At 46.1% G+C, this 12692-nt stretch overlaps 1 pseudogene; it reads left to right on the top strand.

Moving 5' to 3' along the window:
* Positions 1-791: 791 nt before the first annotated feature.
* Positions 792-11493, top strand: LOC115191420 (tripartite motif-containing protein 16-like; annotated as a pseudogene).
* The last annotated feature ends 1199 nt before the right edge of the window (positions 11494-12692 follow it).

Genomic DNA, 12692 nt, shown 5'->3' with positions numbered 1-12692 from the left:
TCGTATGTATATACTGTATTCTAGTCATGGTTCATCCTATATAACTACTGCTGTCTACTTCGTATGTATATACTGTATTCTAGTCATGGTTCATCCTATATAACTACTACTGTACATATGCTATTCTTCAGATATACTACAGATGTACTCCAAATTGTCTATACATCATATCACAGTACACAGTATATATCTATATATCATTGCTTGTCCTAGTATTTTCTTTTACTTTTTAGATTTGCCCTCTGTGAGCTAGGAACACAAGCATTGTTAGATATTACTGCACTGTTGGAGCTAGGAACACAAGCATTCCACTACACCCGTGATAACATCTGATAAATATGTGTACGCGACCAATAAAATAAAATGTGATTGTATTGTTGAAAGTGTTAGATAATTCTCAATCCATGTTGTGTCTTGTCTAAGAACAGCCCTTAGCCGTGGTACTGTATAATAACCATATATCACACCCCCTCAGGACTTATTGATTCATTACAACACATAGGTGTATTATAAGGCATTATACAGGTCATTAATATAATGATACATACGTACTTCATAGAAACTGTTACCCTTCATATATTCTAATAACTCACATTTTAAGATTCATTATGTCATTTGTTCCATGTTAAGGGCTCTAACCTTGGAACAAAACTATTTGTCTCCCTCTTGCTGTTGCATGCAGTTCCTCTCTCTCTTCCTCCATTCCTCTAACCCCTCCCTCCCTCCTTCTAACCCCACCCCTCTGGCAGAACCAGGAAGTCCATCCCCTCCACAAACTTTCTTCTGAGGAAACAAAACTGATCTGAGTCTCTGTGTCGTCAGTCTGTGTGAGAGTGAACAACCGTCCAAATGGCTCAGCAGGGAGTTCTACTGGACCAGGACCAGTTCTGTTGTTCTGTCTGTCTGGATCTACTGAAGGAGCCAGTGGCTATTCCCTGTGGACACAGTTACTGTAGAATCTGTATTGAGGGCTGCTGGGATCAGGATGTTCTGAAAGGGGTCTATAGCTGTCCTCAGTGCACAGAGACCTTCACTCCAAGGCCTAATCTGAGGAAAAATAACATGTTGGCTGAGCTGGTTGAGAAACTGAAGAAGACAGGACTCCAGACTGCTCCCCCTCCTGCTCTGTGCTGTGCTGGACCTGGAGATGTGGTGTGTGATTTCTGCACTGGGACCAGAAAGCCCTCATGTCCTGTCTGGTGTGTCTGGCCTCTTACTGTGAGACTCACCTCCAACCTCACTATGAATCTCCTGCTTTCAAGAAGCACAAGCTGGTCAAAGCCACCGCACAACTACAGGAGAAGATCTGCTCTCATCATGACAAACTGCTGGAGGTTTACTGTCGTACCGATCAGCAGTGTATCTGTTATCAGTGTGTGATGGATGAACATAAAGGCCATGATACAGTGTCAGCTGCAGCAGAGAGGACTGAGAAACAGGTAAGACCAGAACAACTTGTTGGTGACTGTCTGATAAACAAAGAATTAAAGATACAGTAGGAACTAAGGCTGTGAATATGAGATCATTCAAATGAATTGGATCCTCAGCAGAACAAATATGAACACAAACCATGAGTGTATAGATATGTTAACCCAGATTCTCCAAATGTATCACCATTTTCTAAAGTCAAACACTATTATCATTCTGAATGGCCTTTAATGAGTCCAAAGATCAGTCTCAACCCCTTGATACATTTACGTATACTGTTAAAACTATAATCATTCACATAGCAACATAATAATATAATTTCACACAGATACATTTGAATCCTTACTCTCTATGGGCCCTATGTCACATTACTATACTATTGATCTACTGGACTAATAAAGCTTGATAGCTCATTGAAGAGTGATTCTCCACAGAGGCAGCTGGGGATGAGTCAGCAGAAGGTCCAGCAGAGATTCCAGGAGAGAGAGAAGGAGCTGAAGGAGCTCCAACAGGCTGTGGAGTCTTTCAAGGTGAATATAGTTGACCAGAGGAGACACACCATTTACCCTCTCTCCTCCAATCAGAGAGGTAGAGGGGCCCCTCTCCAATCCCACTGACCTCACTGTTGGGAACAGGCTGTCTGGACCCCTTTCAGAGAATAGACTGCTTAATGTTAATGTTAATGTTAATGTTAATGTAGATCAGGCCCTACACCCAAACAAGGGCACTGCGTTCATCCACCTCTGGCCTGCTCGCCTCCCTACCTCTGAGGAAGCACAGTTCCCGCTCAGCCCAGTCAAAACTGTTCGCCGCTCTGGCACCCCAATGGTGGAACAATCTCCCTCACGATGCCAGGACAGCGGAGTCAATCACCACCTTCCGGAGACACCTGAAACCCCACCTCTTTAAGGAATACCTGGGATAGGATAAAGTAATCCTTCTAACCCCCCCCTTTAAAGGATTTAGATGCACTATTGTAAAGTGTTTGTTCAACTGGATATTATAGGTGAATGCACCAATTTGTAAGTCGCTCTGGATAAGAGCGTCTGCTAAATGACTTAAATGTCTTAAATGTAATGTAACCAACAGGATATGAACCCAGGTCTACTGTGGGATAAACCAACATCTTGACCATTACACCAAGAGAACATTCCCTATTGGGCCGACACTGATTTTGAAGTCGCAGGCGGGGCTACCTCATCACATAACCATGAGTAACCATGACTGACTCATGTCCCCTATACATTAACATGGAGCTCTCTCTCTCTCAATTCAATTCAAAGGGCTTTATTGGCATGGGAAACATATCTTTACTATGCCAAAGCAAGTGAAGTAGATAATAAACAATCATGAATGAACAGTAAACATTACACAACATTTATTTTCAAAAGAATAGAGACATTTCAAATGTTAAAATTCAAGAGCAAACAGAGAGAGCCGTGTTCCAGACTGAGTTCTGGAGGTGAAATGGAAATGAATGAGGGATAGTTAAGTGAGGTAGAAGGTGTGTAGAAGAGCTCAGAACCAGAGAAGTATTTGGTCATATGAGATTTGACTTCAGAAGAGTTCCAGGGTGTGTTGAGTGGTGGTGTCCCGTCCTCCCAGGTCGTTGGCATGTTGCAGGAGCAGATAGGTTCAAAGTAGTGGAATGGGGTAGTGGGTTTTTAATGAGTGTAGGGTTAGTTGGCATGGTGCAGGAGCAGATAGGGTCAAAGTAGTGGAATGGGGTATAGAGTTTTTAATGAGTGTAGGGTTAGTTGGCATGGTGCAGGAGCAGATAGGGTCAAAGTAGTGGAATGGGGTAGTGGGTTTTAATGAGTGTAGGGTTAGTTGGCATGGTGGAGGAGCAGATAGGGTCAAAGTAGTGGAATGGGGTAGTGGGTTTTAATGAGTGTAGGGTTAGTTGGCATGGTGCAGGAGCAGATAGGGTCAAAGTAGTGGAATGGGGTAGTGGGTTTTTAATGAGGGTTAGTTGGAAGGGTGTTTTATTATTTGTATCACAAAGTAAAATAGATTTATATTATTCTCCAGTTGGGGGCGATAATTCAACATATTGGAAGCCAACCGCCATTAAACTCCAAAGAAGAAGAAACGTTATATTATGTCTATGTACAGTGTTGTAACGATGTCTCTCTCTCTCATTCCATCACTTTCGTGGTAGTTGGTTGTGTGGGTCTCTGGTTGTGAATGGGGTGCTGACAGACAATCGTTGATGGATATTTATAGAGCTCTGATCAGGACGACAATTGATTACGGGTGTATAGTTTATGGAACAGCGGCAAAGACTTGTCTTCAGAAGCTGGACAGAATCCAGTATATAGCTTTAAGGATATGGTTTGGTGCATTTAAATCAACATCTGTATGTGTCTTACTAGTGGAGGCAGGTGAGATGCCTTTGGGTATACGGTGTAATAAATTGTCATTATCTTATTGGGTTGCAAGGCTGTAAGGTTGAGCATCCCACTGCTACTGTTCTAGATGACTGTTGGGAATATACTAGTAGACAAGGCAGTGGTTTTGGTTGGACAGTTGTAGGTATCAATGTTATTATGGAGAAATGAGAGAATGGGTATAGTAGTGAGATTCTGCTGGGTCCTAGCACATTCAGGTGTGGAAAGGAATGAAATTGTAGACCAGTTAGCTAAAAGAGCTTTACAACAAGATATAATATATATTAATGTTCCACTGGGTAGAGGTGAAGACAAATGTAAGGTCAGAGACATTTTGATAGATGTGTGGCAGAAGAGATGGGACTCTGAGCACAAGGGACGGCATTTATATGTCCTCTAAATGTTGGTGGACCAAGATTCAAAGGTCAGATTAGGAAGGAAGAGGTGATGTTTACGCGATTGTGTTTAGGACATTGTACATTGAACTGGTCCTTACATCTGGTTGGCAGCATGTGAATGGTTTGTGTCTGGAGGGTATTGTCAATGAAACGGTGGAGCATGTGTTGTCATATTGTTGTAAGGATGTAGAAGAGAGGGAAAGATTGAAGTGTAGGGTCATTGAGGTTGGATGGGGTTGGGGGGGTTGGAAGGGATTTGGGGGATGGGGAAGGGTCTATTAGAAGTTAGTAGGATTCTTTTTTATTTTCTCAGAAGTACTGAGTTAGGTAGGAGGATTTAGAAATGGTGTAAACCGTGATTGAACACACTCCAGCACAGTAGGTGGCACCATGCACCTTTAACGTTGGTTTGAGGACCGCCATTATATCATAGAAGAAGAAGGTGTTGTGTGAGGGTTTTGTGGTTCCTGAGGAGGGCTACTATTCTTTTAGCGTATTTTCCAAATGTATTTTCTAGTTGTTAAGGGTTTACTTGTTAGTTTCCACTGTTTATCGGTTAGAGTTGAGGGGGGAGTAGGGTAGTTTGTTTGGGAGGTGTGATGTCCTCAACCGAGTGGAGAAGAAACGCTGTCTCTTCAGGTACGTTCTGGAGAATGGTGTGGAGGAATTATTGATCATGGTCGGTGAACAGGTGGGAGAGGAACATATACACTCTGTATCCAGAATGAACAAGGCGGTGGTTGTGGTAATGTAAAAGGTGAGTCTTGTTGCCCGGCTAGTTACCGGTATGATTTATGTGAGGGGTGTTGGTGCTGATTTCGACAAGAGTAGTGGTGTCTAATCTGCCTCCGTTTATTACGGACGAACAGATCCGTAAAGAGTTGGTTCGTTTTGGTCAATTTCCAAGTGGTTTTCTTCACTAAATTCAAGGTTAAACAGGGGAGGGGTGGTACACAGGGTTTGTTAGCACAGATAGTGTGGACATTTATTACAAATATTTTCTGATGAAACTATCCGCCAAGGAGCCCAGTGATATAATATTGATATATATATATATATATAATATTAGCATATGTCCCAGCTGTTTGCTGTGGTTATGAAGTAATTCTCTTCCAGCCCACATTAACCTTGTAGGTCTACCTCAGGTAACTTATTATTAACTAGGTTACAGCTACTTGGTGAGGAAGCTCACTGTTCACCTGGTTACACGTTGTAGTGACCTACAGTGTTAGTGAGTAGAACAGATGGTTGGTGCAAAGACATCAAACGTTAAACATGTTTAAACAGATTTTATTTCAGAAAAAGGTTTAAAACCTAAACATAACGTATGTCCCTGTCCTCTTTTTCAAGATGTGGCCAATTTAAACAGACAGAAAATATTTTTTTTAAATGAAGAAATAACATTATTTTTGATATGTTATTTCTTAATGGCTGCTGGGTAATTTGATAATCGTTGAAATCTGTTGGTTCGTAGACATCAAATAGAGAGAATGCTGCGCAGGTTCACTGAGTTGTAAACCAAATGGATAGGTGGAGATCATTGATTTGTAGCTCTGACTCAGTTGCTACCTCAGATTATGAGCCTATCAAGTGTGGTGAATGAGGTATGTAGAACCCACAGAAGACCACAGGGAGGAGCAAGAGAGATATAAACCCATACAGTTTTTCTCTTTAAATACCCTGAACCTAACAATCAATCAAATGTATTTATGAAGCCCTTTTTACATCAGCAGATGTCACAAAGTGCTGTACAGAAACTCTAACCCTACGTATAACCTATTTTAGCCTGAACCCTAATTCTAGGGTAGGGTAGCCTACAACTATTTTAGTAATAATATTATGTTAGTAAATACCATTTTAGTACTAAATAGCATTTGTTATTCTGCCTACTGTCTCTCTCTGTCTCTCTCTCTGTCTCTCTCTCTGTCTCTCTCTGTCTCTCTCTGTCTCTCTCTGTCTCTCTCTGTCTCTCTCTGTCTCTGTCTCTTTCTTATCAGCGCTCTGCACAGGCAGCAGTAGAGGACAGTGATCAGATCTTTACTGAGCTGATCCGCTCCATTGAGAGAAGGAGCTCTGAGGTGAAGGAGCTGATCAGAGCCCAAGAGAAGGCTCAAGTGAGTCAAGCTGAAGGACTCCTGGAGCAACTGAAGCAGGAGATAGCTGAGCTGAGGAAGAGAAGCACTGAGCTGGAGCAGCTCTCACACACAGAGGATCACATCCATTTCCTCCAGGTAACTAAACTGCCTTGTTACATGTGATATGAATTTAACTTAATGTGAAACTATTCATCTCAATCATTATGTTGTCCTGTCTGTCTCTCTGTCCCTGTCCCTCTCTCTCTTTGTCTCTCTCTCTTTGTCCCTCTCTCTTTGTCCCTCTCTCCCTCTGCCCCTCTTTGTCCCTCTCTCTCTTTGTCCCTCTCTCTCTCTTTGTCCCTCTCTCTCTCTTTGTCCCTCTCTCTGTCTGTGTCCCTCTCTCTGTCTGTGTCCCTCTCTCTGTCTGTGTCCCGCTCTCTGTCTTTGTCCCGCTCTCTGTCCCTCGCTCTCTTTGTCCCTCTTTGTCCGTCTCTCTCTTTGTCTCTCTCTGTCCCTCTATCTCTCTGTCCCTCTATCGCTCTGTCCTTCTTTGTCCCTCTCTCTCTTTGTCCCTCTGTCCCTCTCTCTCTGTCCCTCTCTCTCTCTCTGTCCCTCTCTCTGTCTGTGTCCCTCTCTCTCTGTCCCTCTCTCTGTCTGTGTCCCTCTCTCTGTCTGTGTCCCTCTCTCTGTCTGTGTCCCTCTCTCTGTATGTGTCCCTCTCTCTGTATGTGTCCCTCTCTCTGTATGTGTCCCTCTCTCTGTATGTGTCCCTCTCTCTGTCTGTGTCCCTCTCTCTGTCTGTGTCCCTCTCTCTTTGTGTCCCTCTCTCTTTGTGTCCCTCTCTCTGTCTGTGTCCCTCTCTCTGTCTGTGTCCCTCTCTCTGTCTGTGTCCCTCTCTGTGTCTCTCTTGCTCTCTCTTTGTGTCCCTGTCTCTCTCTGTGTCCCTGTCTCTCTCTGTGTCCCTGTCTCTCTCTGTGTCCCTGTCTCTCTCTGTGTCCCTGTCTCTCTCTGTGTCCCTGTCTCTCTCTGTGTCCGTCTCTCTCTGTGTCCGTCTCTCTCTGTGTCCTTGTCTCTCTCTCTGTGTCCCCCTCTCTCTCTGTGTCCCCCTCTCTCTCTCTGTGTCCCCCTCTCTCTCTCTGTGTCCCCCTCTCTCTCTCTGTGTCCCCCTCTCTCTCTCTGTGTCCCCCTCTCTCTCTCTGTGTACCCCTCTCTCTTTGTCCTTCTCTCTCTTTGTCCCTCTTTGTCCCTCTCTCTCTTTGTCCCTCTTTGTCCCTCTCTCTCTTTGTCCCTCATTGTCCCCCTCTCTCTTTGTCTCCCCCCTCTCTCTGTGTCCCCCTCTCTCTCTCTGTGTCCCCCTCTCTCTATCTGTGTCCCCCCCTCTGTCCCCCTCTCTCTTTGTCTCTCTTTGTCCCTCTCTCTCTTTGTCCCTCTCTCTCTTTTTCCCTCTTTGTCCCTCTCTCTCTTTGTCCCTCTTTGTCCCCCTCTCTCTTGGCTCCCCCCTCTCTTTGTCTCCCCCCCTCTCTTTGTCTCCACCCCTCTCTCTGTGTCCCCCCCTCTCTGTGTCCCCCCCTCTCTCTGTGTCCCCCCCTCTCTCTGTGTCCCCCCCTCTCTCTGTGTCCCCCCCTCTCTCTTTGTCCCTCTTTGTCCCTCTCTCTCTTTGTCCCTCTCTCTCTTTGTCCCTCTCTCTGTTTCTGTCCCTCTCTCTGTTTCTGTCCCTCTCTCTGTTTCTGTCCCTCTCTCTGTTTCTGTCCCCCCCTCTCTCTGTGTCCCCCCTCTCTCTGTGTCCCCCCCTCTCTCTGTGTCCCCCCTCTCTCTGTGTCCCCCCTCTCTCTGTGTCCCCCCCTCTCTCTGTTTCTGTCCCTCTCTCTGTCTCTGTCCCTCTCTCTGTCTCTGTCCCTCTCTCTGTCTCTGTCCCTCTCTCTCTCTCTTTGTCCTTCTTTGTCCCTCTCTCTCTGTCCTTCTTTGTCCCTCTCTCTCTTTGTTCCTCTCTCTTTGTCCCTCTTTGTCCCTCTTTGTCCCTCTCTCTCTTTGTCCCTCTCTCTCTTTGTGTCCCTCTCTCTGTTTCTGTCCCTCTCTCTGTTTCTGTCCCTCTCTCTGCCTCTGTTCCTCTCTCTCTCTCTCTGTCCTTCTTTGTCCCTCTCTCTCTTTGTTCCTCTCTCTTTGTCCCTCTTTGTCCCTCTCTCTCTCTTTGTCTGTCTTTTTGCCTTTCTCTCTGTGTCCCCCTCTCTCTCTCTGTGTCCCCCTCTCTCTCTCTGTGTACCCCCCTCTGTCCCTCTATCTCTCTTTGTCTCTCTTTGTCCCTCTCTCTCTTTGTCCCCCTCTCTCTTTGTCCTTCTTTGTCCTTCTCTCTCTTTGTCCCTCTTTGTCCCTCTCTCTCTTTGTCCCTCATTGTCCCCCTCTCTCTTTGTCTCCCCCTCTCTCTCTCTGTGTCCCCCTCTCTCTCTCTGTGTCCCCCTCTCACTCTCTGTGTCCCCCCCTCTGTCCCTCTCTCTCTTTGTCCCTCTCTCTTTTTGTCCCTCTTTGTCTCTCTTTGTCCCTCTCTCTCTTCGTCCCTCTTTGTCCCTCTCTCTTCGTCCCTCTTTGTCCCTCTCTCTCTTTGTCCCTCTTTGTCCCCCTCTCTCTTTGTCTCCCCCCTCTCTTTGTGTCCCCCCTCTCTCTGTCTCCCACCCTCTCTCTGTGTCCCCCCCTCTCTCTGTGTCCCCCCCTCTCTCTGTGTCCCCCCCCTCTCTCTGTGTCCCCCTTTCTCTCTGTGTCCCCCTTTCTCTCTGTGTCCCCCTTTCTCTCTGTGTCCCCTCTCTCTCTGTGTCCCCCTCTCTCTCCCTCTGTCCCTCTTTCTCTGTGTGTCCCCCTCTCTCTCTGTGTGTCCCCCTCTCTCTCTGTGTGTCCCCCTCTTCTCTGTGTGTCCCCCTCTTCTCTGTGTGTCCCCCTCTCTCTCTGTGTGTCCCCCTCCCTCTCTGTGTGTCCCTCTGTCCCCCTCTCTCTCCCTCTGTCCCCCTCTCTCTCCCTCTGTCCCCCTCTCTCTCCCTCTGTCCCCCTCTCTCTCCCTCTGTCCCCCTCTCTCTCCCTCTGTCCCTCTCTCTCTGTGTGTCCCCCTCTCTCTCTGTGTCCCCCTCTCTCTCTGTGTCCCCCTCTCTCTCTATGTGTCCCCCCTCTCTCTGTGTATCCCCCCTCTCTCTGTGTGTCCCCACCTCTCTCTGTGTGTCCCCCACTCTCTCTGTGTGTCCCCCCCTCTCTCTCTTTGTCCCCCTCTCTCTCTGTGTCCCTCTCTCCCTCTCTGTCCCTCTCTCCCTCTCTGTCCCTCTCCCTCTTTGTCCCTCTTTGTCTGTCTCTCTCTTTGTCCCTTTCTCTCTTTGTCTCTCTGTGTCCCCCACTCTCTCTGTCCCCCTCTCTCTGTGTCCCTTTCTCTCTGTCTCTCGCTCTCTCTCTGTCCCTTTCTCTCTCTCTCTCTCTGTCCCTCTCGCTCTCTCGCTCTGTCCCTCTGTGTCCTCCTCTCTCTGTGTCCCCCTCTCTCGCTGTCCCTCTCGCTGTCCCTCTCGCTATCCCTCTCTCTGTCCCTCTCTCTGTCCCTCTCTCTGTCCCTCTCTCTCTTTGTCCCTCTTTGTCCTCTTCTCTCTTTGTCCCTCTTTGTCCCTCTCTCTCTGTGTCCCTTTCTCTCTGTGTCCCTCTCTGTCTCTCTCTCTGTCCCTCTCTCTCTCTCTCTCTCTCTCTGTCCCTCTCTCTCTGTCCCTCTCTCTCTCTCTCTGTCCCTCTCTCTCTGTCCCTCTCTCTCTCTCTGTCCCTCTCTCTCCCTCTCTCTCTCTCTCTCTCTCTCTCTCTCTCTCTCTCTCTCTCTCTGTCCCTCTCTCTCTCTGTCTCTCTCTCTCTCTCTCTCTCTGTCCCTCTCTCTCTCTCTCTCTCTCTGTCCCTCTCTCTCTCTCTCTCTCTGTCCCTCTCTCTCTCTCTGTCCCTCTCTCTCTCTCTGTCCCTCTCTCTCTCTGTCCCTCTCCCTCTCTGTCCCTCTCTCTCTTTTTCCCTATTTGTCCCTCTCTCTCTGTGTCACTCTCTTTTTCTCTCTCTCTCTCTGTCCCTTTCTCTCACTCTCTCTCTCTCTCTCTGTCCCTCTCTCTCTCCAGAGTTATAAGTCTCTCTCCAGTATCAGTGTACCTTCAGACTTACCCAGCACCGTTGTCCGTCCTCTTCAGCACTTTGGAGATGTGAGTAAGACTGTGTCTGAACTGAGAGAGAAACTAGAAGACTTCCTTAAAGGAGAATGGACCAAGATCTCCACTACAGGTGTGTTGAAAACAATAAGAACATCAACTTTAGACCATTGAAAGTTCCCTACTAGTCATATACATGTGGAATATGGTATGATGATAACATTCCCTCTCTCTGTCAATGTGTTTGTGTGTCTGTAGTAAATATATTGGATGTTGTACTGCCTCCAGAGCCCAAGACCAGAGAACAGTTGTTACAATGTGAGTCTCTTTATTGTGAAGTAACTAACAGTCTCTTTTTACTGACACTCCTAACAATCCCTCTAGAAATATATAGCAATAGTCGATCTAATCAAAGACTTGGTATCTATCTGACTCCTCATATTTCTCTGATTTGATCTTTGCTGTGCTCTAATCAAAGACAGGGTAGATACAGTATCTGACTTAACTTATTGTTCTGACTCCCCTCATTGGTCTCTGCTCTGCTCTTCTCCCAGATTCCTGTCAGCTCACACTGGACCCAAACACAGCACAGACACACCTCTCTCTGTCTGAAGGGAACAGAAAGATGACCAATACAGACCAAGTCCAACCATATCCTGACCATCCAGACAGAATCACCTACTACAGGCAGGTTCTGTGTAGAGAGGGTCTGTCTGGACGCTGTTACTGGGAGGTGGAGTGGAGTGGTGATGTTTATACAGCAGTCTCATATAAAGACATCAGCAGAAAAGGGTCAGATAATATATTTGGATTCAATAACAAGTCCTGGAGTTTACAGTACTATAGTGGTGGTTATTGGTTCAGAAACAATAATGTTAAGACTAAAGTATCAGGCCCTCAGTCCTCCAGAGTAGGAGTGTACCTGGATCACAAGGCAGGTACTCTGTCCTTCTACAGTGTCTCTGACACAATGACCCTCCTCCACAGAGTCCAGACCACATTCACTCAGCCCCTCTATCCTGGGTTTTGGCTCAATGGTACTGCTGAGCTGGTTAAACTGTAGTAGGGTCCACATAGATACTAGTCATGCTGGTGTAGTCTATAGCTGAGCTGGTTAAACTGTAGTAGGGTCCACATAGATACTAGTCATGCTGGTGTTATCTAAAGCAGAGCTGGTTAAACTGTAATAGGGTCCACATAGATACTAGTCATGCTGGTGTAGTCTATAGTTGAGCTGGTTAAACTGTAGTAGGGTCTACATAGATACTAGTCATGCTGGTGTAGTCTATAGCTGAGCTGGTTAAACTGTAGTAGGGTCCACATAGATACTAGTCATGCTGGTGTAGTCTATAGCTGAGCTGGTTAAACTGTAGTAGGGTCCACATAGATACTAGTCATGCTGGTGTAGTCTATAGCTGAGCTGGTTAAACTGTAGTAGGGTCCACATAGATACTAGTCATGCTGGTGTAGTCTATAGCTGAGCTGGTTAAACTGTAGTAGGGTCCACATAGATACTAGTCATGCTGGTGTAGTCTATAGCTGAGCTGGTTAAACTGTAGTAGGGTCCACATAGATACTAGTCACGCTGGTGTAGTCTATAGCTGAGCTGGTTAAACTGTAGTAGGGTCCACATAGATACTAGTCATGCTGGTGTAGTCTATAGCTGAGCTGGTTAAACTGTAGTAGGGTCCACATAGATACTAGTCATGCTGGTGTAGTCTATAGCTGAGCTGGTTAAACTGTAGTAGGGTCCACATACATACTAGTCATGCTGGTGTAGTCTATAGCTGAGCTGGTTAAACTGTAGTAGGGTCCACATAGATACTAGTCATGCTGGTGTAGTCTATAGCTGAGCTGGTTAAACTGTAGTAGGGTCCACATAGATACTAGTCATGCTGGTGTAGTCTATAGCTGAGCTGGTTAAACTGTAGTAGGGTCCACATAGATACTAGTCATGCTGGTGTAGTCTATAGCTGAGCTGGTTAAACTGTAGTAGGGTCCACATAGATACTAGTCATGCTGGTGTAGTCTATAGCTGAGCTGGTTAAACTGTAGTAGGGTCCACATAGATACTAGTCATGCTGGTGTAGTCTATAGCTGAGCTGGTTAAACTGTAGTAGGCTCCACATAGATACTAGTCATGCTGGTGGTGATGGTCCCCAGATGTGATGATTCATTCTACTCTTTTTTTATGTACAATGATTTACGTGATTTGATCTTCAGATGTTCTGAATTAAAATAAACATTCAGTGTATTTATATT

Source organism: Salmo trutta, chromosome 4, assembly GCF_901001165.1.
Source record: "Salmo trutta chromosome 4, fSalTru1.1, whole genome shotgun sequence".
In the NCBI taxonomy this organism is placed as follows: domain Eukaryota; kingdom Metazoa; phylum Chordata; class Actinopteri; order Salmoniformes; family Salmonidae; genus Salmo; species Salmo trutta.
Note: the sequence above shows the minus strand (reverse complement) of the source record. Positions and strands in the feature narration are given on the sequence as shown.